We start from the raw sequence: 25281 nt of genomic DNA, 5'->3' as shown, positions 1-25281 counted from the left end.
CAAAATCTAGTGGCTATGTTCAAATGGCCAACCAAAAGCAGAAACTCTGATCAGCCCTGCCACAAATCTTTTATTGGGGCTTCTTTTAGCACTATTACAGAATTACTGATGACACACCTAAATTCTTTGAAATGTCATTTTGCAAGCAAATTTTGGGATCACTTTTTAAGTCCAACAGCTTGATTCAACTGCTGAATGCCTGCCTAGAGAAAGAAAAGCATTTGCTGAAAAGATCAGTTATCCTAAGTATTATCAATATGAATTGTCAAACTGCATATATTGTATCAATAGAAATACCAGGTTTACCATGGACAAAGCCAAGAAAACCAACGATGCCAGATATTGAGTTTCTATTGCACTGTCCTTTGAACATATCAGCAGGAGGTATTGCTGAATGCAAATACCATACAGTGTAATGTAAGTGTGTGTGTGTGTGTATATATATATATATATATATATATATATATATATATATATATATATATATATATGTCGTGGGGTTTGAACTCTGGGCCTGGGCACTCTCCCTGAGCCTCTCTGTGCTCAAAGATAGCCTTCTACAACTTGAGCCACAGCACCACTTCCAGCTTTTTCTGTTTTTCTGAGGAATCGAACCCAGGGCTTCATGCATGAGAGGCAAGCACTCTATCCTTAAGCCACATTCCCAGCCCCAATGTGAAGTTTTTAAGTGGCAAGATCACATAAGATAATAACAATTATTACTATTGAGTATGGCATACTCATTTCTATGAAGTTTACCTAGGAAGCAAGTTTTGCAAAGATCCATGTCACTGCATTAAAGACACCGGTAGCAGTGCTAGGGGAGCAATCTCATGACTTCCATCACAAGAGATGTCCATATTTAGCATGTCACAGTAGCGAGCAATGAACATGGGCATCTGTAAATTCTAGTCCAACCAGACTAGGAAGGGGGACCTGAGCTGATCCTGATCCATCCCTCCCAGCCACCCCTCACCCATTGAAGACTTTAGGAAGAACTATTTCTAGGTGGTGGAGCAAGGCAGAGGCACCATGGTCTTCTACAACCAGAACGTGGATAAAGAGGACAGACCACACACATGATCCCAGTGGCCCATGAGCTCAACCTTTGTTGTGGAAGTAGAGGAATCAGGATGGATTTCTCAGGGACTGTCCCCCAACAGAAATCCATGTTTCTCCTGCAAAAGTTCTGACTCTGTCACGTGCACATTGATTTGTATAACACACCAGATAGGGAGCTGTGTGTCATACACACACATGCACACACACACACACACTCAGCCATCATGGGTTTGTGTCACCTAGCTACCCACCCTGGAAATGATCATCCCACCTAAACTCAGCAGACGAAGCAAAGCCTATTCCCTGTCGGTGGATTGACTACATCTCCCTTTTGAGCTCTCCTAATGAGTGATCCAAGCGGTGAAGACAAATGCAAATTTTCCTGCAGATAAACAGTCATTGAACATTCTGAAATAGAATGGTCTCCAACATGACAACAGTCCTGGGGTTTGAACTCAGGACCCTGAGCGTGCTGTCCCAGAGCTTCTTTTTTGCTCAAGGCTGAGCATTCTACCACTTTAGCCACAGCACCACTCCTGGCTTCTGTGTGTGTGTGTGTGTGTATGTGTTATAATGAGGAATTGAACTCAGGGCTTCATGAATGCTAGGAAAGCACTGTACCACTGTACCACATTCTGTGCCCTAGGGTAATGTTTTGTTTTGTTGTTTTAAATTTTCATTGTAAATGCATTGAACAGGGGAGTTACAGTTAATAAGAGAAGTAATGAGAGCCAGTCACCTGTGGCTCATGCCTGTCATTCCAGCTACTCAGGAGGAGGCTGACATCTAGAGGATCATGGGCAAACTGGAAGTCCTGCCATATTTGTGGTTCAGTGTGGTACTGAGCACCAGCCTGGATCTGAAGAAGCTAGGGGACAGTGCCCAGGACCCAGAGTAAAAATGGTAGAATGCTAATCTTGAGCACAAAAAGCCCAGGGCCATAGTGTGTTTTGAACTCAGGGCCCTGGATTACTGTACCTGAGGTTCTTCAGCTCTAGCCTGGACACTACTACATTGAGCCTTAAATATAGCACAACTTCTGGTTTGTTGGTAGTTTCATGAGCGATCATAATCTCAAGGACTCTCCTTGCCCTAAGGCTGGTGATCCTATCAGATCTCAGCCTCCTCCTGAGTAACCATACTTGTCGAGGCTGCATTGAATTATGCATCTTCCTGATTTCCTTGTCATGTCCAAAACGAGCTTTACAACATCGGTGTGGGGGGGGGAGTGGAGGGGAAGGAGAAGGATTGGGATTGGGGAGGAGGGGGGAGGCTGGGAAGGGACGTGAAGGGTAAACAAAAGGAGGAGGCTGCAATGCTTGGTAAGAAATGTACACATTATCCTGCCCATGTAATTGTAACCCCTCTGTACACTATGTTCACAAATAAAATTAAATTAAAAAAAAAAAGAAAAAAAAAGAAAAGGGACAGAGTCTGACTGAGGAGAAGCTCGCCCGAGAGGAACCTCTGGTTTCCAGCTTCCAACACATCCTGGAAACAGGCGAGTTTCCAGGATCCTCTTCCCTCCAGAATACCCCCAAATCCTGAAATTGAAATCCTTCCCCTAAGAGCCCTGGCCTTGGTCCAATCAAACCTCTTTCCATAATCCTGTATTTTTTTTGGTTTAATTTCTTCTCCCTTGTCCTGTTTTTCTTCTTTTTTTAAATTTCTCCCTACAGATTATTGTCCCCAGGAATAAGGACCCAGCCTGTTGGTGGAAGCCCTTTATTCTGGGTGTATAATGTTCCAGGTTGGAATTAAAAAATCGCTCTCGAAGGAGGCTGTGGTCATAATTCACGTGTCCAAAATGAGTGTTTTTTTTTGGGGGGGTGGGTCACTTGGGGAAGAAGAAAGACAGAATGATGTGGGACAGGAAGCAGTGGGATTTCTTTCTTCTCTGCTCACTTCCTTCCTCACAGGTAGACTTCCCTTCACAGGCAGAAACTTGTCCAGGAATCTGCTTCCCACCCCCATACACCCCATTCCAGCAGAATAGTCCTCTGGGAAGTTGAACAATCCTTGCTTTCCAGAAGTTTTTTGTTTTTTGCTTTTTTTTTTTCCTCTCCTACGAGGTCATCTATCTTGACTTCCAGCTTTGCTACTTCCTCCTCCTCATCCTCCTCCTCCCCTTCTCCTGAAATTTGTGCTCCCACAATACTTAACCTAGTGATCCAGTAAACCACATCCTAAACATATCATTCTTACTTGGATGATTGACTCAATGTCCCCTGCCCAGACCATTCCAATGGGATGATTGGACAAACTGAATTCTAGAAAAGAACCTTAGAGTAGTTATTATTATTATTATTATTATTATTATTATTATTATTATTATTATTATTCAGAATAACTCCAGGCTCACGACTGCCATCCTAGCTACTCAGGAGGCTGAAATCTGGAGGATCGTGGTTCAAAGCCTGATTTCTCTCCTTACCCAACCATCAGAACCTAGGAATGCAGAGGATTGGGTTAGACTCAAACTACACCCTTTGGTCCATTCGTTGTTCAGTCCAAGGTGGGGATGGAGTAAGAATTATTTCTTATTAGCCCATGAAACAGGAGGAAATCACAGTGTGTGCTTTTCCTGGGTCCATCCCCAGACTCACAGGGATGCCCACCCCAAAAATATTAGCCGTAATTCAACATGGGTCCCCAAGAACTCAGGCTCACTCGACATCAGTGGTAGAGATTTTAACTCTGGTCATGCGAGTGGTGGCACAAGAAACCAATAAAGGCGCTGGAAGGGTTGGGAGAGAGAGCGGGGAAACTTCCACCAGGTCCAGGCACAAGAGGGTTTAGAACCAAACTTCTGCTGGGCCAGATGAAGGTGTGTACAGTGAGCACAGGGCAGAGAGAGAGGAAATAGTAGAGGTGAGCAAGGGGGTGTGTGGGTGGAGAGGACTCAGAACTGACCTCAGGGTCTTGGGGGTGGAGAACTTGTCATAGTCTGAGTGAAAGGTGATGGGGCAAAGGAGGAAGTGAGTTCAGAGGAAGAAGTGAGCTCAGTGGGTGAGGAAGTGACTTCAGAGGAAGAGACAGTGGCCTTAGAGGCAGAGGAAGTGAGCTCAGAGGAAGAAGTGAGTGAAGCCCCGGGGGGGCTGGTCAGTCTGAAGGAGGCATGATGGGGCAGAGGAGGAAGTTCCCCAGATGGTTAGGAAGTGAGTGCAGAGGAAGAGGAAGTGGCCTCTGAGGAAAAGGAAGAGGAAATGGCCTCAGAAGAAGAGGAAGTGGCCTCAGAGGGAGAAAGTGACTGTGGGACCTGTGGGGGACCCATCATTGTCTGCAGGAGGCATGATGAGGCAGAAGAGGAAGCTCTTCAAATGCTTAGGAAGTGACCTCAGAGGAAGAGGTAGTACATTCAGAGAAATAGGAAGTGAGCTCTGAGGAAAAGGAAGCACACTAAGAGGAAGAGGAAGTGAGCTCAGAAGAAGAGGAAGTGACCTCAGCAGAAGGGAAAATGATCTCAGAGGAATAAGAAATCACCTCTGATGCTTAGGAAGTCACCTCAGATGCTTAGGAAGTTACCTCAGAGCCTGAGATTCTTTGCCTACTCAATGATTGATGGTGACAGGTGTTTCTTTACTGGTTTGGGGCTGGTGATCTCTGGTAAGGCTACAGTGCTTCCTACTTAGCAATGGAGAACGTTGTGTCCCTCCTGGGGAAAATTCCTGTACATCCTCCCCAGCTGTGTGATTTCAGTCTGTGATCCCCCCTTCAGGGGTCAGTTTTCAAAGATTGTCCATAGGCTGCCCCAGGTGATTGAAGTCCAGACTCGAACTTCCTCCCTGGACACACATCATGATGAACTAATGTGCAGAATTGGAAGACAATGAGAGAGAGAGAGAGAAGAGAGAGAGAGAGAGAGAGAGAGAGAGAGAGAGAGAGAGAGAGAGAGAGAGAGAGAGAGAGAGAGAGAGAGAGAGAGGGAGAGGGAGAGGGAGAGGGAGAGGGAGAGAGGGAGAGAGAGAGGGGGAGGGAGAGAGGGAATAATTTTCTGATGGAGGAAATGACACAGACAGACAGCCAATATTCACTTGGATTCCTTCAAGAAAAACTGTGATCCTCGTATGGACTAGAGTATTTGGGGTGACTTGGTTTGTTTTTTGTTGTTGTTGTTGTTTGTAAATGACATGTGTGGGATTAGAACTCAGGGCCTGGGGGTGCTGTCCATGAATTTTTTGTTTGGTTCCAGACTGGCCTTCAATCACCTGAGCCATACAGCTCCATCTTCCAGTTTGGGGTTATTATTAATGGTCGGGCATGGGGGGGGGGTCAAGTCTCAATAGACATTTCCTGCTAGAGCTGAGTTTGTCCTTCAGCAGCTTCTATTCCCTTCAAGATGGGCAAAAGAGAAAGAGAAAATAGGAATGGTTGCTACTATTACATAAGAAAATGACTTTTTTAAGAAGTCGGCCTGTGTCTTGAAAGTTTGGTGTCTTTCTGTTCTCTATAGGCAGAAAGTTTTGCCCTTCCTTGTGAGGAATGTCAGAGGAATTGAACCTACACACCCAACTTAGTGAATATTTGGGGAAATTGAGACTGTAGCCTCATCAAAATGAGGCCTTAGGAATACCAGGAGCCTTCAACATGGGAAGACTTCCTCCATGTCCCACTACAAATAGCCCTCAACCCACAATGCAGGTGCTAGGCTTCGACTCTGTCAACGGAAGAGGACATTGGGAGGCCTCTTCTTTATTTCATAGGATACACACTGAGTTCTCACACTTATCTTCATTCCTCTAACTTAACTTCACTTGACCCCACCACACCTATTTCAAGTCCCCACTTCCATTTGTTTACTTGGTTGAATTTTTATTCTTTCTAAGGAATTACACTCTTTACTATAAGCCTTGAATCTACAGTACTTCCATAATACATGTGTGCGTTGACTTGCATGCCACCCAGCACATCAAATAATCCATGCACACTCTGTATTATATGGGGTATACTACACCAGAACACCAATGCATTCCCTGCATGGCTCGAAAAGTAAATCATTTTCTCAACACAAACAAGAAGATCTGTAATTGCACAGAGGACAATCTCAAATGCAAATGAGCATACTTCCAGAGATCATCTCTTCAGTCCTTTCTAAATCTGAGAAAGTCTGATCAGCAAAAGCATTGACATACATAATAAGGTCAATAAATAATGTAATATTTGCTTATGTGATACAGTAGTAATGTAACATTTGTAATAAAAGATGCTGAAATCTGGCTGTTTATTTGTATTTGGCTCACAAATACACTGACTGGTGTCAAGTTGAGGTTGACAGGTGAGTGTTACGTGACATCCTTCAGGAATCAATAGGAAACAAGGCCCAAGAGAGACAGTACTTGGTCATTTGTCCTAATGGCCACTTAACAAGGTTTACCTAAGGTCAGATAACAATTAGACTGATCCTAAGAAGATTTTTCTGGAAGGACTCCATTGGAGAAAGTTGGGATGAAATTCACACAGAGGAAAGCCAGGGAAAGAAATATTAAACTGAAATCCCTTCCATGTGAAATTCTAATCCTGTTGCTGGATAGACATCAAAAGTTGGACTATACACTGAAATTTTCCATGGTGTGGATTTCAAAGGTCGGAGAATGTACTGAAAATCTACATGTAGACATGAAATACATTCTGAATGAGAACAGTTTCTTAGTGAAGAGTGTGTTAGTTCTGCCTGCGATGAGAAAGAGTAATTAAGTAATACCACGACCACTACCTTTAGGACAGCATTTGCAAAAGACTTCATCCTAAACGAAGAGGTCACTGAGGATCTGAACTTATTCTGCGGAGCATAATTTGGGTCTATATTGTGTAGCTTATTTTCCATAAGTCCTACTTGAGCTAATGTTTGTACTCTATTGTAACCCAGAAAATCATTTGAAAGCAGATGTCTAATAAAGAACTAGAAATGGCAATAAAAGACATGAAGAAATGCCAAAAAGAAAAACAAAAAACAGACAAGAATCCAATATATATACATATACATATATATATATATATCAAATAAAGCATCTGGGTGGGTAGAGGAGGGAGGGGTGAGAATGTTCGAAGGGTAACATTGATAAAAATGTATTCTATTCACAAACTGTTTTATAAAAATAATGCATCCTTTGTGCAACTACTTTATGATCATAAATATGTAGAAATACATAAAAAATAAAGCAATATGAAATAAGGAACTCCTTTGTGAGTCTTGATGACTTTACCACAATCCTAGGGTAAGAGAGTTGGTAGGATTTGTGTCTCACCCTTACAGGATTTGAAACTAGGGTGCTCTTCTCTGCTTGCATTAATTGCGTTGGTGCATAAAAAAGTACTGAACAACATGTTAGATGACCGCAAGCCATTGGGAAATGCAATAGTTAATGTAGATACATATATATTTACATTTATTTATATATCGTTATATGTAAATAAATATATAAAGGTTATATATATATATATATATATATATATATATATATATATATATATATATATATATATAAACCTTTATTCCAACAAGAACACAGGGAATTTTCATGGAAGGGTCAATCAGAAAATAGGATTAAGCAAGAAGGAAGAAGGAAGTAGTTCAAGGCTGACACTGACCTTATCTTGACTTCAAAAGATGCTGCCTTTTCCAGGTGTAACAAAGGTGTCCCAAAGACACCAGGTGTCTTTAGTGTATCTGGAACACTTTAGGCATCCATCAAAAAGAAAGGAAAATGATTTATTCAGTGCGAATAGCATAGCTAGATTTGCACTGGGTGAAAGATGAATTATTTTTGTGTTCAGAACCAAAGCATCTGAAAAACAAGCATAGGACTAACCTCAGAACAAAGTCATTATCTCATGAACATTTTGAAAAAATGTCCATGTTTCTGTTTCTGAGAAGCTTATGAACATCAAATACTTTTTTTTGTTTGTTTGTTTTTTGGGTCCGGTCGTGGGGCCTGAACACTGGGCTTGGACACTGTTCCTCAGCTCTTCAGCTCAAGGCTAGCGCTCTAACACTTGAGCCACAGCACCACTTCCAGGTTTTTTCCTTTTGCTTATGTGGTGCTGAGGAATGGAATCCAGGGCCTCATGCATGCAAAGCAAGTGCTGTACCACTGAGCCACCTTCCCATCCCCTCAAATACATTTTATCTCCAGGCTACCAGACCTCCAGTGGGACTGATTGATATTTAAAAATATCTATAAATGATAAATGGAGCGGCTGGGAAACTGGCTTAGTGGTAGAATGCTGGCCTAGCATGCATGACGCCCTGGGTTTGATTTCTCAGTATACAACATTCACAGAAAAAGTCAGAAGTGGTGCTGTGACTGAATTGGTAAAGCCTTGAGCAAAAGAAGCTCAAGGACAGTGCCTAGGCTCTGAGTTCAAGCCCCAGGACTGTCAAAAAAAGATAAATACTTTTGTCAATTCGTGGTACAACTATTTTCTTTAGTTTAGATATCAGGGACTGTGAGAAGGTAAAAAATATTGAGATAAATGGGCCTTGGGCCACCAGAAATATGTTTGTGTTCCACCCATCTATTGCATGAAGAAATTTGATGCAAAAATAAAAATAAAAAAACAAAAAACTTTTGATCAGTCAAGATGGAGAAATCATACCACCGAATTCATACAGAAATCTGTCCAGATCCATTGTGTAGCCATAACATGCAACTTTCTGTCTTTTCTGAGAGTGTTTTCTCCTGGTTTCCTTCTGCTCCACATGAACAACCATACTGGATGAATGAATAGCATGGGAAGAACAAATCAATAGGACCATATTCCTGAATCAGGTTAAGAATTGCCATTTGTGCCTTTTTCCTGTGCTTTTCTTTCTTCAGCAAGAAATGTAGTCTGAGAGAAGCATGGTAGGCCTGCAATTTATGTTATACATGATTTGTTGATGATTGGATGTCAACCCATGATTGGATTGAAGTGGGAGGCTGCTATCTTGGATTGCAGAGCAATGTTCTTTGGGTTCCACCAAGGTCATAGAGACAAGCTACACCCTCCTTTCCCCACCCCCCTGCCCTTGCAAGGTAGAAAGGAGACCCATGGATGTAGATAACCAATCTCCTGACCTAACTAGGACAGAAGGAGGAGTAAGAGCCATGCCTGTCCTTGCAACCCCTGCCTCCCATTGTTCTCCTTAAACCACCGTGAAGGTCACTGGGCTCCACTTTATTTTCCTCTAAGCTAATCCAATTAGTCTGAGAATCCCAGTCACTGCCCATCCACCCCCTTTCCGCCAGTGAGGGACAGTCAGAGAACAATTTCAGGAGGACAAATGGTCATTATGAATCAGGCCTGTGGATCAATGGTATAAAAGGAGGGAATCTATTCATATTCTCTCCACCACACCTGTCCTGCTCTGAGCTTCTGTAGGACAAGGACAACCAGCATCAACATGATGAAGGCTCTGCACTTACCCTGCTGTTTGGTGAGGCCTGTGCAGGCCAAAGATCTCAGGTCCAGCCATCAGAGGGATCCCTGAATGGGCATGTTCATCTTGCATGGCCCGTGTGTGTGTGTGTGTGTGTGTGTGTGTGTGTGTGTAAAATGTGCCAGTTTTGTGTGTGTATGTGCATTTGTGTGTAAGAGAGAGAGATTCTGTTTGATAACATGTGGATTCAATGTGTCTTCATAATCAGGAAAATGCCTTTGCACCTTTCAACTCCCTGTCGTGTGACAAAGGTGTCCTCTTCAATCCAAAAGCTAAGGCAACAGTATCGTTATTAGACTGGATCACATGTCGTGCCTACATGGAATCCTTAACTCACTCTCCACATGCAATGGTTCCCAAGCATGTCTCTCTCGGTCCTGGTGTCACAGTGTGGGAGACTCCACACAAATTGGCAAGGCCTGGCCTCATTTTCTTCTCTTGCCCAGTCAGGAATGGCTTCTTTGGTGCTGGATAAAGGGAACTGAGCGGAATCAGGAGAGTGCTGGCCTTTTGCCTTTGGGACATGGGTCATTTACGTGACTGGCAAGTGGCACACCCTAGCCATCTTTGTGGACAAGCCAGAGAAGATCCAGGAGGGCAGACCCTTGAGAGGCCTGCTCTGACATATTAAGGCTCCTGAAGGTGGTAAATACATGACCGTGGACTTTTATAACAAGTAAGCAAAACCTTCTCTCTCATTCCCTGCCTCCATGCCTCTCCAGAATTGATTGACAGAGCCTGTGGCTTCTCACATATCTGGGACATTTGATCCTGCATGCAGACAGGGACATATTTAGATAATGACATCATTGCTGGTTTCAATCCATGAATGGATAGTATGAGCTCTGTGGAGACCACACTGTCTGGAAGAGCATTCTAGAAGAATCCTCTTCCCTTGACACTAGCACAAAACTATGCAACTAACAGCCAAAGCCCTGGTGGCTCATGCCTGTAATCCCAGATGCTCAGGAGGTGGGATCTCAGAGAGTGAGGTCTGAAACCAGCCCAGGCAAGCATATCCATTAGGAACATAACTATCAAAAACCAGAATGTAGAGCTGTGGTTCGAGTGCTACACCACCAGCCTTGAGAAAAACACAAGACCTGAGGATGAGTTCTCTGGTTCTGAGTTCAAACCACAAGACTTGCACAAAAATGACAAAGAATGGTGATGAAAAGAATCAGAACAAGTACCATAAGTTATTCAAAGCATTTCCCCCGGTTGATGTCCTCCTTGGCTACTCGAAAGGTCTGGAAGAAGTAGCTCGGATTTGTGGATAGGAAATAAAGACTTGGTTGTTGTTCTGTTGTTGTTTTCTTGTTATCTTACAGGCAAACTGGGGAGTGACAAAAATACACTGTTGTGGGTGAGCTGAGGGAGGATGGGGTCTATGTAGGAGAGTGTGAGTACAACGCGGTATAGACAGAAAACTGGACTCAAAGCAGGAGTGTGCACATGGTTGGGAGATTCATGGAGGTCACTTCAGGTGTTACATCAATAGCTTTGAATTCTAGAAACATCCAAGAGTCGGACATTATCAGAATTAAGAAAATACAATCGACATCCAAGTTGCTCAGTTCTTCCTAGAAAATTTTATTATTTTATTATTTATTTTATTATTATATTTATTTTTAAATATTTTAACCATTCTATTTTATTATTTATTATTTTATTATTCATTTTCAAAAATGGCCTCTGAGTGGTTACACATGGGAGTCACCATTTATGAGAGCGGCAAATACATCAGATCTTGATAGATGTCTCCACATTTGGGTGTATGTGTGGGCAGGGGGTGTGGATAGCTTTGGCAGTGGGACACAATTTTTTAAAGCATGCTGCATGTGTATTTAAAAAAAAAATCTGAAAACTATATAAACAGGTGATACAGATGTGATCAGCCCCAGCTCCTGACTCTTAAGTTATCAGCACATATATTTATTCATTGTAATAGGTTTTTCTTTTGATTGTGTGTTGGTGCAAATCAATTCCCTTTCAACAGAGTGAGAGGGGGAGGAGATGGATGAATTAGCATTGTAAGGAAATGTCCATGAATTAAATTCGGGGGGGGGGGATATGTTCAACAATTGCTTTAACTAGTTGGTCAGGTATTATTACATCTCATTGGAAAAATGTGATTTGATGTCCATATGTTCAACATTGATCGAGACTCACTGTGTTCATAAAATTGCTTTGTTTTAATTAATTAATTTTAATTAATTTTAATTAAAATATACATCATAATAAAGTCTATTAGAGGTCTGATAGACAAATGATCGAAGGAAAAGTGCTCCAATTTACTGAATCTCTGATATAAAAGTCAGAATGTCAATAGAAGGAGAGCATACCTGCACCTACTGAATTTTTATCAGTTTAACCTGTGACATGTGGGAGCACAGATTCAGGAAGATTCAGCCTTGAATGGTGTTTTGGGGAGCATGGAGAATTCAGAAATTTATCTATGGGGCCCATCACCACCCCAAGAAATCAAGATATTTGAACTTCAAGGAAGTGCATGAGATGGATTGATTAGGTTCAAAGTTATTGATTATTGACCACCAGCTTAATCCAGAAGGAGAGGAGAGAACAGTCTATTCCACACAGGACTAGGGAAAAGTGAAATGAGGTGAGGGAACTCAAGTGGACTCACCCTGGGTTCTTTCTCTTCCATAGTAGACTCTGGTACGAACACCTTCGAGCTTGTGAAGCAAAGCAAAGGCAATAACATCTTCTACAACGTGAATGTGGACAATGAAGGACAGATAACACACATGATCCTGGTGGCAGGTGGGTATAAGTGTGGGGGAGGACACCTATCCACCTGGGCCAGGGGAAGAATGGGGGCTGGACTGGGATAGGGCAGAGTAGCCCATGGTTGATCACCTTAGCCCTGTACTGTTGAGTGGAGGAGTCAGAATGTTTTTCTGTATAGCAGAAACGTCACTTTGGAAACACCTGTATCTGTCACACATTTAGTCCATCCCATTCCCATAGCTCCCTGTGAAATAGCCTGGGCCACCCATGCAGGAATAATTGGGCTGTCAGCTAGGGACCCACATGGCAAATTCTCATTTAATTTGACTGAAGCAGATTTAGTCCTTTCCTGGGGGAAGTGGGCTCATTTCCATGTTGAACTCGCCTAACATGTTCTCAACAGAGTGAACCGTAATGTAAATTTCCCGGCAGGTGTACACCAATGAGCCCCTCAAATATGTTGTCAATCCCCATGATATCTTGATCTCTGACCAAACATTTCAGTTTGATACTGAGGTGTCCATTATACTCAGGGAGAGCATCATATTGAGCATCTGGCTGAATGAATTATAAAGATGTGATTTCTAGTTTTGATTGATTTATTTTTTCAGCTGCTACAGAGCTAACATGGTTAAGTGAAGTTCAAATCATTTGGTCCTCTCCTTTTGTGAGGACAGGGCAAGAACACAGAAAACGTGGATGGTCATGCAGATGGGGATAAAAGGAAACTATAGAGTATGGAGTCCATATAGGAAATCTCAGCTGGACAGGGATTACAGGGGGCTCACGGCATTCACATAGTGACTCAGATGATTGAGATATAAGGATCATGGTTCAAAGCCAACCTGGGGCAGGAGTGACCATGTGACTCTATCTCCAATGAGTCACCAATAAAAGCCAAAACTAGAGCTGTGGCTCAAGTGGCATAAGACTAGCCTTTAACAACAACAACAACAAAGCTCAAACCGCTAGATTAAGCCCTAGGACTAGAACCACGATATAAATAAAAGTAATATATAAAATAATAAATAAATAAATAAAAATTAATTAAATTAAAGTAATAATATAAATAAAAATTAATTAAATTAAATAAAAATAAAATAAAAACAACAACCAACAAAGAAAAACAACTCAGTTCCACTATCACTTGATCACTGAGGCAGTGTTGAGAACACAGATGATTAACTGTCCAGGTCCTTGCTCAAAGAGTCACTGTAAAAACCTGAACAGTGGAGGGCTGGCAAAAAGATTAATGTCCATCTACCTTGCCAATGTCACTGCTACAGGAGTGTGGGGAACCAATTTGCTCTTCCTGGTGCTGCTGGGGACAGGGAGGAAATTGGGGGCCAATGAATGGAAACAGCCCAGTGGGAGGCAACATGCCTTTCATGCCTGTCATCCCAGCTAAGCCAAAAGGCTGAGTTCTGAAGTATCCTGGTTCTAATCCAGCCTGGGCAGGAAAAGTTTGTGAGACTCTTATCGCCAATGAACCACTAAAAATTCAGAATTGGCAACATATGTGTGTGTGTGTGTGTGTGTGTGTGTGTGTGTGTGTAAAATTCAAAGTGGTAGAGGGCCAGCCTTGAGCTGAAGAGCTCAGGAACAGCACCCATGCCTAGAGTTCAAACCCCATGACTGACAAAAAAAATTCAGAATATAACCAGACTCCTGCCACTAATCCTAGCTACTCAGTATAGAAGAGTTTGAACTCAGCTCCAAGAGACTGGGATGGCCCATTAATCACCCAAAACCCAGGAGTGGTGCTGTGGTTTACATAGTAGAGTGGTTCTAGCCTTCAACGCAGAGCCTTAGGGAGAATTCCCAGGCCCTGAGTACAAGCTCAGGACTGGAAAAACCCACAATGAAACAAGGACAGAATACTTGAGTGTTTCAGCATTAGGGCAAAAAAAGGCAACCTTCAAAACTGTAAGGATACCTTCATTTCTGTAGATTCCATATGAAATGTGAGGCCAGGTGGCTCTTTTTAAATTTTATTTTTAAATTTTCCTGTAACCACCATGAGATTTCCAGACCCATCAGATCCTACGGAAGTGGAGTATTGGGTGTATGACTTATTTGGTTTAAGCATTTTGGTGAACTCAACCTCCAGCCCAGGGTTGGGCTGGAATAGCAATTATTTCATATTAAAGTATGCCCACTCCTTATGCATATAAACTGAGCTATGTCCTGTTAATTGTGGGTTGGGGGATGTTTAGAGGTAAACAGATGAAGTCTCCCCACTGTGGAGTTGTATGTTCTAGGCATCTGGTGTTCCTAAGGCCTTTTTTTATGTCATTCAAGAGGCTCCAGCCTCTACATTCCTGGACTTACCCATGTCCATCCTTCCTATAGTTACCAGCAGTAGGGGAAAATATTTTTGCTTTTTGTCAGTCATGGGGCTCGAACTCTGGGCCTGTGCACAATCCCTGAGCTCTTCAGCTCAAGGCTAGAGCTCTAGCCACATATATAGCACCATTTCTGGTTTTCTGGTGGTATCACTGGAGATCAAAGCCTCATGGACATTCCTGCCTGGGCTGGCTTTGAACCTTTGAGATCCTCCAGATCTCAGCCTCCTGAGTAGCTAAGATGAGAGGCATGAGCCACTGGTGCCAGGCTGGCATTCTTTATTCTTGACACAGGACAGGGCTCAGTTCTGCTGAAAGGAAACCACCACATGGTTCAGGCAGAAGAGAGTTTATTGGGGGGGGGGCAATCCAACCACTAGCCTGCACCAGATGTAAGCCATGCTGAGAGGTGGAGCTAATAGAGGAGACAGACTATATCTGGGAAAGAGGAAGAAGAGGTGTGGCCAAAACCAGATGTTGAAGAGATATGAGAAAGGAAGTAACCTCAGAGGAAGTGGAAGTAAGCCTAGAACCTGGAAATCCTTTGCTGATTCAGTCAAGTGATTGATAGCTACTGGTAATTACTGGGCAGGTGAATTCTGGTGAGCCTCCATTCTGTACAAGGACAAGTAGGGGAATAGAGAGGTTCTGTGGGCAGAACTAACAGCACCTTTACTTTGCCTTCCTGTATCACAATCTGTGACCAAAGCTACATTCTTGGGAAATGTGGGGTACAACATCAGTCACGGTCTTCAAGATTATTTTCTTTCCTAATGTTGAAACACTCAAGGACTCTGTAGTTGTCTCTGTGTGTTTTCAGGTCCTGAGTTGGTACCCAGGACATGTGCATCCTCCCTCAGGTTTTGTGTTCAAGGCTAGCACTCTACTACTTCTGGGTTTGGGGATGATTCATTGGAGATGAGAATCTCATGGACTTTCCTGCCCCCAGTCTGACTTCAAACCATGATATTTAGATCTTAGCCTTCTGGGTAGCTAGGACCAGGAGTGTGAGTGAGCCTGGAGTTATTCTAAATAATAGTTATTATTATTATTTTTATAATTAATAGTATAGTTCTCTTATAGATTTAGTTTTCCATGATTCAATTGAAGTGGCTTATTCTGAGCCAGGGGACATTGATTTGAGTCTTCACAGTCAGAATTGGATTCTGGGAAACTGTTATTGAATCACTGAGTTAAGTCACAATAGCACAAATTTCCGAAGAAAAGGAAGAAGGCAATGAAAAACATCGAATCCAGATAACGACTTTCCAGGAAAGAGGAAAAGATGTATCAAAGTTTAGGATGGATTGTTGTCTTAGAGCTGATTCCATTTGAATGAGGAAGATGGATGTGCATGCATTTTTGAAGATGCTACTACCTATTGGGAGGGAGCAGTGGGCAATCAAATGCACCTGAGACCCTGTGAATGGCTTCATAGTGCAGATTACACATGGAAAACAAAGCGCCTACAGAAGGAGAACATGGCCAGGGCAAATTTATTTCTAACAGGACCAAATCTGTGCCTGGGGCCTGGTCTTCCTAGGACAAGGAGATGGTTTCCTCAAACTTCTATCCAAGATGCATTTTTGGGTGGTAATGGCTGATGGGTAGTTTCTACTGGAAATTCCATGTGTATCTTCATGCCCAAATGATTTCTGAGGATCTGCCCTATGGCTAAGAGAGTGCGCCAATATGACATCCTCCACTAACTCTGAAAGTCCCCCGAAGTTCATCATCTTCCATGCTTCAGATCAAACATGACTGACTGTGTCCTTCTCCTCGCAATTATGTGGAGGCCGAAGTCATCAGGGAAGATTTCTGTGATAAATGTTTTTTCTCACTCATGCAATTGTTTCTAATATATTTATAAGATGATTTCTATGCTGCTGTGTATGTCCCTCCCACACGGTATAACCCCTGCTTTCACTTGATGTTGGTATAATTTGTGGAAGGGAAGAGCAAAAACAAATCATTTCACTAAGGATACAGGTGGACCCATTGCAACAATGAGATGTACAAGTCGTTATTTCAAAAAAAGAATTTTACCACTTTGGTGGGGGGGGGAGGAAGGATCGGGTGGGGAGAGGTGGAGGGAGTATGGGAATGGATGAGAAGGGGAAACAAAGAGGAGGCAACAATGCTTGATAAGAAATGTACTCGTTAGAAAGAATGACATTTCCCCATTTGTTAGGAAATGGAAAGGCTTGGAAAAAATTATATTAAGTGAAGTAAGCCAGGCCCAAAGAAACATAGGTCCTATGGTTTTCCTTATTTGCAATATCTAGTATAGGTATGAGTCAAGCGAAAAAGGTCAGATAACGTGATGTTAGGAAAGTGAACCCTTAAATATGTATTTTAATGTTTTCGTTTCTTTCATGCATGTGTTTCTAACGCATTTATAAGATTATTTCTTTGTTGCTTTGTATGTCCCTCCCCCACAGTGTAACCCCCGCTTTCACTATATTTGATGTCAGTATAACATGTGGAGGAGATGGGGACAAACAAGTCGTTTAAGGATTCAGGTGGACCTGTTGCAACAATGAGAAGTACAAAATGTCATGTCAAAACCAGCTTTACAATGTCGGTGTGGGGGGGGAGGGGGGTATGATTGGGTGGGGGGGAGGGGGGAGGCTGGGAAGGGATGTGAAGGGTAAACAAAGGAGGAGGCTGCAATGCTTGGTAAGAAATGTATGCATTATCCTGCCCATGTAATTGTAACCCCTCTGTACAGTATATTCTCAAATAAAATAAAATAAAATAAAATAAAAATAAATAAAAAAGAAATGTACTCGTTATCTTGCCCATGTAATTGTAACTTCTCTGTACCGTATTCTCACAAAAAAAAAAAACAAAAAAAACAAAAACATAGACTAAGCCAGGCACCAGATGGCTGAGGCCTGTCATCCTAGCTACTCTGGAGGCTGATATCTGAGGATCACATGTTCAAAGTCAGGCCAGGCTTATCTCCAGTGAACCACCAGAAAACCAAAATAGTGCCATGGCTCAAGTGGTAGAGCACCAACCTTGAGTTGACAGTTTCCAGGCCCAGAGTTCAAACCCCACGACCACCACCACCAACAACAACAACAAAAATCAAAACAAAAAAAAGAGACTACGGATAGTCTCCTTCAAGAGAGACTCTGTTAACCATGGAACTCCACTTATCCAATGAAAAATATAGTAGAATTAAAGTAGCAAATGGGTTGGGCCAGGTTTGTGTCTACTCACTTCAGGGAAGCTCAGTACTCATCTGTGAAAAAGTGCAAGGAAGGAAAAAACACAACAAGATCAAGGGAGATGTTCAATATGACAAAGTTTATGCACTCACACTTGAGTACAGTGCAACTGTAGACAAAGAACATACTGAGTCAGGATCTTAGATAGTGATTTCATTTCATGGTTTTTTTGGGGGGGTATTCTATAGGAAACAGCCCTGGGCCTCACCTGGAGATGGAATAATTTGGATGCTGGAAAATAGGATGTTGTTCTCCTTGGCGAGCTCCTCCACCTTCTTTAACTACCCTGGTCTCAGGGCCTCTAATCTCCCTGCATGGCATAGAGAGGAAATGAGAAATGGTGTGCACTGGAACGTGGCCTAGATTTCCATGTGTCCCCGAGCCACATGGGGCTGTCTCCCCACCCACTGCATGTCCCCAGCTGGCCCTCTGAGGATCAAGCTGGGTTCCCTATGGAGTGAAGGTGTGGTGACATTGATGGAAGTGAACATTTTGGGGTACACACACTTTTAGGGTCTTTAGGATCACTCATCTGTGGCACCCCAATAAAGTTACTTGTGGGAACTTTGCTCAAGTTCCCCACCAGGTGCCCCCAGGGGGCTCAGAGCGAGGGGGCTCCCGTGCTGCGCCCCCTTGTCCCTGGACCACAGCCACCTCCAGAGTTGCCAACACTGCGGGCATTCATGTGGCCGATTGCTACCAGAGCCCTTGCGGGCTGTCCTAGTCCTCCCCAGAGATTCCCCAGTACTAGATAGGAAATGTACTCATTACCTCACCCATGTAACTTTAACCCCTCTGTACAGTATCTTTACAACAAAAAAAATTAAAAAGAAAAGAGAAAAAGAAATCACAGATACTTTCAGGCCAGGGCATTTACCAATATTTATTAATTAAGCCCATGTCTTTTCCAGTCCTTGTTAGCCTTCTTCTATCTCAATAGAACTTTATAATGCAAAGACATTACCCATATGCCAAGAAAGATTAAAGCATTAAAGAATTAAAGTCACTTATACACAAGATTTGGCCAGTATAGACTTTGAAACAAGAGAACCCAATATCATTTGCTCAACCAGTAAAAATGATTTATTTTTTTTACAAAAAACAGTATTAATAGGAAACTAGCTAAATAAAAGTGTGCATATGCATCATTAAAAATCTACTTTCAAAAGACAAACAAAAAATCATACTACAAATTTAGTAAAAGGAGGAATTTGAAACTGTACAAAATTAATATTGCAACTTTATTTCAAAGTATGTCTGAAATAGATTCATGGCTCAAATGGAAAGGCCTTCTGTTCAAACCTCAGTGCCATAAAATGAAAATAAAACATAAAACAAAAACCAAACACAATGACTTTCTATGAAGATTTCTTTTTAACAAAGAAGAAGTGTATTATCCCATTAGCAGTTATTGATTTCTGGATGATACGACTGTGATTTTTATTTATATAATGTTTTTCAGTATTTCCCTAGCTGTCTAAAACAAGGATAAATGCATTTCATTCTACACTGTTTTAAGAAAATCTCATACACAACAGTTGCTTAATTTTTTAAAAAGTACCCTTCAGGAATTACATGTTACCCAAAAAATAAATAAGTAAGTAAAAATAAAAAAATAAACAAAGAATTTGTTGCTACAAAACTGGATTGAAAGAAGCACTATACTGAGAAGACTCCAAGACAATTTTTGATGTGTGATGGAAAAGGGGAAGAGGATGAGATTACTATCTCAGTAGCAGAGCACAAATACTTGGAACTATAAGCTATGAGGATACATCTACCAGTGTTCCCTTCTCATAATGAAGTGTGAAAAATTAGCCTTATGGAAATTTGTTTGAAAGCTGGTGAACAGGAAATGGACTTAGCACATAAAAACAAGAGGTAAGTAAGAAAAGAGGTCAGTGAAAGAAAACCAACTCCTAATGTTCCAACTCCTAATGCACTCTCAGAATAACTGGAGTTCTGCAACCATCTTGAAATTAACTGAATTGTGATTATTTGCACAGAAAGCTTGAAGACATTAACAAAATGCCAGAATCATGTAAGTAGGGTATTTGTGTACCATATTTATTCAGAACCTTTTGAAATTTGAAATTTTGATTCTGGATTTGTGTTTTGGGAGAGGAAAGAATTGAATAAATGCTTCGAATGTGTTTTTCTTTTGTTATTTCAAAGGATAACATTACAAATGGTTTCACTTTTGTGTAAAGAATCTGCGCAGTACACCTTCTAGGAATAAAGCTAAAAAGTTGACTTTTTTGGCGGGGGGAACAAATTATCAAAAGTTTTTTGTAGTGCTGTGGATATTTGACTTTTTTTAATTGCTTAGATATAAAATGTCTTAGAACTTTAGAAAAAAACGATGCATACAATTCTTAGGCTTCGGTGAGTGACAGGAAACATTTTAGAAGAAAACTGTTTCCACTCATTTTGGAACTTTGTCAAACAAGTCTCCTGAGTACAAAGGAAGTACAAGGGAATAGTCCAGGAAGGAAAATGTCCTTGCAAGCAGTATCATGCCCAAACAGCAGCATCATGAAAGAATTCTGCAATTATCTTAGAAGAAAACCCTGAACTGGATGAGATCACCCTTACATGTGCCTAGGCCAAGAACTGAACAAGGTTGAATGAAAATCTTCAGAAAAGGAAGCGAATCTCATTTGGGAACCTAATGGTAAGAGGGCCTGCCCACTTCCCCTGGTAAGGACACATTGCTATGGAAACCTCTTAACCCTTCAGATTCAGTAACTGACATCAGAAGATTATCCCCTTGTCTGGGGTAAAACTAACAGAGAAGCTGGGAAGGTTAAGGGAGGAGTTGATGGAGGGTTAAAAGGAGAAATTGTTTGGCTTGTATCAAAGAGTTAAAGAAGGAAGGCTAGTAACAGAAATTCAAAACACCATGTCCTGGGAGCTAGTCAAACTTTTTAGCTAAAGTTTAAACCATCAGAGATCCCAGCCTCCCTCCCTGTTGTGAAAGAAACTACCCTTTGTAAGCTCTTGTCTCAGAGAAAAGAACTAGTTTCATCCCATTACTAGCAACAGAATGCTTTTATTTTGTGAATCTAAAGTCCTGACTTTAGCTTTACATATTAAGTCAGCCCTCTCCAAACTGTGCAGCACCATGGAAGTGCTTAATATATTATATACATTATATATTATATAGAGATATAGATATAGTGTCTTCATGGGTCTGGGGTGTGATTTGGCTAAAATAAGTGCTAAAACTCCCGTGTAGCCAAGTTTGGGAATTACTGAACTTCAGCAGTGAGGCGAGGTGGCACGGGATATGTTTAAAAGAAAATGCAATATTACCTCTCTGGACCTTTTTAAAACTAAGAATGAGCTAGTTTGCAACAAGCAAAACTAAGACAATAGGCTGCTGGGTACACAAAAACAGACAGCACGTCCTGACAACACCTTCTTTGAGCTTTATCTCTTTGTTGCTTTGTATGTCCCTCCCCCACAGTATAACCCCTGCTTTCACTATATTTGATGTCAGTATAACTTGTGGAGGAGATGGGGAAAAACCAGTTGTTTAAGGATTCAGGTGGACCTGTTGCAACAATGAGAAGTACAAGTTGTCATCTCCAAAACGAGCTTTACAAGTCGGTGGGGGTGGGAGGGAAGGGGGGGAAGGAGAAGGATTGGGATTGGTGGGGGAGGGGGGAGGCTGGGAAGGGATGTGAAGGGTAAACAAAGGAGGAGGATGCAATGCTTGGTAAGAAATGTACGCATTATCCTGCCCATGTAATTGTAACCACTCAGTACAGTATGTCCACAATTAAAATTAAATTAAATTAAAAAAAAAAGAAAGATCGTACCAATGGGAGCCTTTTCTCCTCCAGGGAACAAACATCTTTCTCACCCAAAACGCCAAAACTTCAACATCGATTGTAGGAGAAAAGGAGCCACGAATGCCAGGACTCCCAACTAGGAAGAAAGGAGCCAGCAGCTCCAGAAGGAAACCAATCCTCGCAATCGCCCATCATCCATTTATATGGGGCCGGGGTAGGGGTCGGGGTGGGGGTGGCAACTGGGGTCCCCAGGGCTTTTGTCCGGAAAGCCCACACCTGCTCCTTCTCCCGTCCCAACCCCACACATTGTCTGTGGTGCCCCAACAAAGTTACTTGGGGGAACTTTGCTCAGGTTACCCACCCGGTGCCCCGACAGTCTCAGGGGGAGTGGGGTGAGGCCGCTGCTGCTAGCGAGACGCCCTGGCTCCCAGGCCGTGCCCCTGGGTCCCTGGACCACTGCCACCTCCCAGGTCGCCAACACCTTGGGCGTTTGTGGGGCCAATCCAGACCTGATCCCTGGCGGGCTGCCCTCCTCCTCCTCAGAGGTTCCCCAGGCTTGGGGCCGGCCAGGCTCCCCGCCTTGGCCCCCTGGCGAGCCCCAACTGGATCCCTTTCTGCAATTCAGCCCGCATGGCCAGTGCCGCCCAAGCAGGGTGGTCACGGGAGCCCCTGCCTCCCTGACCCCAAGGCCGACCACCTACCCACCCTATGGGTGCCATGCCCGGTCCCCCAGCGCGCGGCCACTCCGGCCAGCAGCCGGGCACGCGTGCCCTAGCCCAATATGTCTGGCACAGCACAAGCACAGAAGAGCCCTCCCTGCTAGCCCCCGACACCGGCACTCACCGCTTGCGCTCCTTGTCGCTTAGGCGCCACCTTTGACTAGCCGCCTCAGCCCGGTGCCCTCTCCTCAGACCGAGGCCGGCCGCACTCAAGAAACCTGCGCCTGGTGGGCTTGGAGAGCACCCACACGCAGGGCGTGCTTGCGTCCCCGGACCTAACGCCTGCACCTGAGCCGCGGGAGAGGCTGGGCTGCATGCACAGAGGCAGCCCTGGAGATAGAGCATGTGCAGTGTGTGCCCCTTGCCTGTAGGCCAATCCCCCTACCCTCCTTGAGCAGTGGGCGAGATCCTGCTGGAGGCAGGGAGCTGGATGGAGCTGGGCCAGCGCCAGCCTTCACTGAGAGGCACTTTTGCCCAGGTAGCACACCTGGAGTTTTCTTCCCTGGTTCCTATGTCAATGAATGTGTTATACTTTTATGGAGTACATTGAAAGGGATACAGAGTATTCTCTGCGAATAGGGGGCCCATTACATTTGGATTTTGGACTTCTTTGGGCACATTTTATCTGCCCTGTGTTCTAATAGGTTAATAGATTACGTATGCATAAACATCATGCAGTACCTAAAACCGTAAACCCTAATAAGGCAAGGAATAATAGATAATATACTTATTTCTAACTCCGCCCATTTTAGATTTCCGTCCAGTACTGTGAGGAAGGAGAAAATACATGCTTACTGGGGAGATCGTGAATACTTTACAAAGGCTGAAGTGGCACAGCATCAAAGAAAATGTCAGCCTCTGAAAGGAGCAAGTCTAACCTGATTATTAATTACAGCAAAGGGTTAAAACGGTGGCTGCAAAGACAGTTAAAGCTCATCTGGAAGTAAACTTTAACACTTATCCCAAGATTTGAGCAATAGTTCATGAATAACTTAAGAGCATTTAAAATGGTGGTCAGAGAAATCGAAAGTGCCTTAATTACAGAAAATAAAAAGACTAGACTTGAATGCGATAGTACATATTTTAGATGAGAAGCAATAGAATCTGAAATTCAAGTGTGGTTATCAGGAATGGATAACAGTACAAAGTTTCTGGAGATAATAAAGCACAAGATGACTTCTAGCTCTTTCTGGGAACTTATTGTGAGAGACACCTACCTCATTAGTTTGATTATTATCCTTGTAAATATTTATCAGTACATTAATGAAACTTACAAAATATATACCACTACCAATTTGAAAGAAATGTATAGGGAAAGATGCCTGGACTGTATTAAACGAACTCCTTTTGTAGAATGCAAATGCTCCATAATAAACTTTCTGTTAGTGTTATCATCAATGTTTCTGACCCTTAATGTGCCCATCTATAACATGGGATCATAATATTTACCTGTACAATGGTTCACTTTACGGTCAACTTTGGCTACAAATGGCACCCAGATAACGAAATATTATTAATTCTACAGGTTTCAATGAAGACGTATTTAAATAGGTAGCATTGTGAGAATATAGCACATTACCTTCCATAGTGTCAGTGGAAGGAAGGCCTAATATAAGCAAGGTAAGAAGGAACTCTGTCAGTTATAGATTACAGATCTTCCTTAGTTTTCAGGGCCCAGATGTTGGATTTGTTAAGGCTTCACAATCATAATGGATAGTGATGATGTATATTTTTAACATACACATGTATAACATATATCTGTTAAAATTATATTGGATATAATTGTATCACATAACTATATCATATATGCATGTACATATGTGTATGTATATGTGTTTGCATATTGAAAAATATAGCAGATTCAAATTAGAGTCGTTCTTACTGAGGTTCCACATCACCAAAGTAAAACCTGAATTATTTACTGAACTTCCAAAAAATATGGATAGAAATAATAGCTAAAGCTGTTTTTTTTGGTCAGCTGGGGGCTTGAACTCTGGGCCTGGGCACTGTGCCTGAGCTCTTCAGCTCAAGGCAAACGTTCCCCACTTGAGCCACAGCACCACTTCTGGTTTTCTGGTAGTTTATTGGAGATAAGAGTCTCATGGGCTTTCTTGCCTTGGCTCACTCTGAACCAAGATCCTCAGATCACAGCCTCCTGAGTAGCTAGGATTACAGGCATGAGCCACTGGTACCTGTCTAATAGCCAAACCTTAAGCCAACAAGATTTGATTATAAAGAGGTAACGTGAAAGAAGTAATTTTTATTTGTTGAATTTGTTCCTTATCCCTCCTTTTCTCTGTCTCTCTCTCTTTGCCTGTTTAGTTCATTGGATGAGCTGGATGCTGCTTAGTTCATGAGCCACTAAAAAAAGCCAATCAGATTTCTGAAATCCAAATGAAAGTTTGTTTTTTGACCTATATATATATATATATATATATATATATATATATATATATACATATATATGTATATATATGTATATATATATATATATATATACCCAATATATGTAGTATATTATAATTACGTTGTGTTGTTTCTGTTTCTCTACAGATTTCTGGCTAATATACCTTGGAAGGTTATGAAAATAATATAAATTAATTATCATCTAAAAGCAATTATGATTTTTAACTTGGTAGGTTATAAAAAAATTAAAGTGAGTAAAGAATCTCATATATAATGTGGTCTGGATAAATAGCAGCTATTACTATCCATGAATGAATACCAAAAACAAAAGCTAAAGGAGTAGAAAAGGTGAATAATAGCACTTTAAAATAATTTTCTACGTTTTGTGGGTAATCATAAATATATGTAAAAAGGAGGTTTAAGAGAAGAAAAAATTTGTTTATAGCTCTGATGCACAAAATAGTTGTATATATCATATTTTAATTCCTTGCAAATAAATGTGCTAATGATCCATTAATTACAGAGAGCTGTACTTTTAAAATATAA

General features: G+C 42.0%; 1 non-coding gene across 1 annotated transcript; it reads right to left on the bottom strand.

The window, feature by feature from the left end:
- Nucleotides 1-277: 277 nt before the first annotated feature.
- Nucleotides 278-415, bottom strand: LOC138828695 (small nucleolar RNA SNORA8). The gene has a single exon (XR_011372310.1). It is a non-coding gene; the product is annotated as a small nucleolar RNA SNORA8 (small nucleolar RNA).
- Between the last annotated feature and the right edge of the window lie 24866 nt (nucleotides 416-25281).

Source organism: Dipodomys merriami, unplaced genomic scaffold (genome assembly GCF_024711535.1).
Source record: "Dipodomys merriami isolate MVZ:Mamm:240054 unplaced genomic scaffold, mDipMer1.0.p SCAF_1614, whole genome shotgun sequence".
In the NCBI taxonomy this organism is placed as follows: Eukaryota; Metazoa; Chordata; class Mammalia; order Rodentia; family Heteromyidae; genus Dipodomys; species Dipodomys merriami.
The sequence above is the reverse complement of the archived record's forward strand: the minus strand, read 5'-3'. Positions and strand labels throughout refer to the sequence as shown.